We start from the raw sequence: 1,833 nt of genomic DNA on the forward strand, positions 1-1,833 counted from the left end.
GTATAGTTTCTTTTCTTTCTGCCTGTGGAATTGTTACAGAACTCTCAGATACTCTCCAGCATCATTTGTCATGCTCTCTGACATGATGAGAACTGACTAATCTCTAAAATATCAAACACGCCCCCAGTTAAATGCTTTCTCTGGGAAGAGTTACCATGCTTATAGTAATAGTCTCTTCTCATAGCACTAGAACAGTGACTGAGACAGAGATTTGAGGGGATCCTGGTTCTCTGTACTACTAATTTGTGGGGGTTTATTTCTGATTTTAAATTTCTCCATTGCTCGCTCGCTCTCTCTCTCTCTCTCTCTCTCTCTCTCTCTCTCTCTCTCTCTCTCCCTCTCTTTGTCTGTTCGAAATACTTGATGCCATCATTTGAAAAGAATTTATTTTCCTTCTGTCAGTAGATATCAATTGCAAATAGTTTCTTTTATAAGGCTGGGAGGTCATGTCTACTGCCTCTTTTCAGTGTTGAGATCCTATGTGGCTAAAATCCAGGCAGGTGTGTGTGCATGCTGCTAGAGTTTCTGTGAGCGCACACATGTATCATTCCTGTTGCATCTGAGAAACACTCTTTCCTTCTCATCAACCTATCCCTCTGGGTCTAACTATCAGTCTGTTGCTACTTCATAGATCCCTGATCCTTGAGGGAATGGATTTAATAAAGTTCTTCCCTTCAGGAGAGACTCCTCCAGGGTCTCCAACTTTCTGAACACTATCCAGTCTCTCTCTCTCTCTCTCTCTCTCTCTCTCTCTCTCTCTCTCTCTCTCTCTCTCTCTCTCTCTCCTCTCATTTCCCTTCTGCTTCAAGGAGATGTTACACTAATGAGAGTCAATCCTTACAGTGATGTGTGGGAATAGCATACAACCATGTGCTTAGTCAATATTTTCATTGAGCAGATTAAGAGTTATAGAGTAGTTTCAGGTTCTTAACCATTTTAACAGAGTTACATCTTAACTTCATTTAATGGAGTGTGTAATAAACTGAATTTGAAGGTGGTTGATTACAGTCACTGTATTTGTACCAGTATATCTCACAGCAGATTTCTGTTGTGAGTCACAAGGACATAGCTCTGTGATAATCAGTTACCTTGCTTCACCAGTCATGTGATGAGTACTTTCTTGTACCACAAACTACTATCACTAAGGTTAAAGTTTCTAGTGAGGCACCAGCTTGAAATCTCTGTGTATTTGTATTTTCAATTTTGTTTAATTATGAAAATATTTTCTAAAAGACCTGTAAACACTTCTCTCCACAATACCTATTTGTTATTTTACTCATTTTTTTTGCTTCAGAATTGATGCCATTCACATTATAATATATTCCTAAAGCATTTTAGTACACTTAGCAGTGTTTAATATATTATACACATCTGTTTCTACTTTGTTGTTGTTGTTCATGTTTCTCTGCATAGCCCTGACTGTCCTGGAACTCACTTTGTAGACCAGGCTGGCCTCGAACTCAGAAATCTGCCTGCCACTGCCTCACGAGTGCTGGGATTAAAGGCGTGTGCCACCACCGTTTGGCATTTCAACTTATTTTATCATGGAAAATATTGTGGCTTTATTTCTCAACTGTCTAAGATTATGGATTGATAGTACACCTAATGCTACTTGACATTCTCTCTTGAAGTATTTCAGAAGAGTCACACTTATGATCATACATTGGAAAATGTATTTACTTCAAAGAAAGCTCATCGCAGTGGTGAAAAGTAATACCTAAGTGCTGTTGACTTTCCTTCTTTACCATAAAGTTTCCTATGTATAATTATCAACCTCTCCAGGTTTTTGTGTCCTCACATCATCAAATAGCAGAAGTCGTGGTGGTAGTGGTG

This window comes from Mus musculus, chromosome 16 (genome assembly GCF_000001635.26).
Source record: "Mus musculus strain C57BL/6J chromosome 16, GRCm38.p6 C57BL/6J".
NCBI lineage: Eukaryota > Metazoa > Chordata > Mammalia > Rodentia > Muridae > Mus > Mus musculus.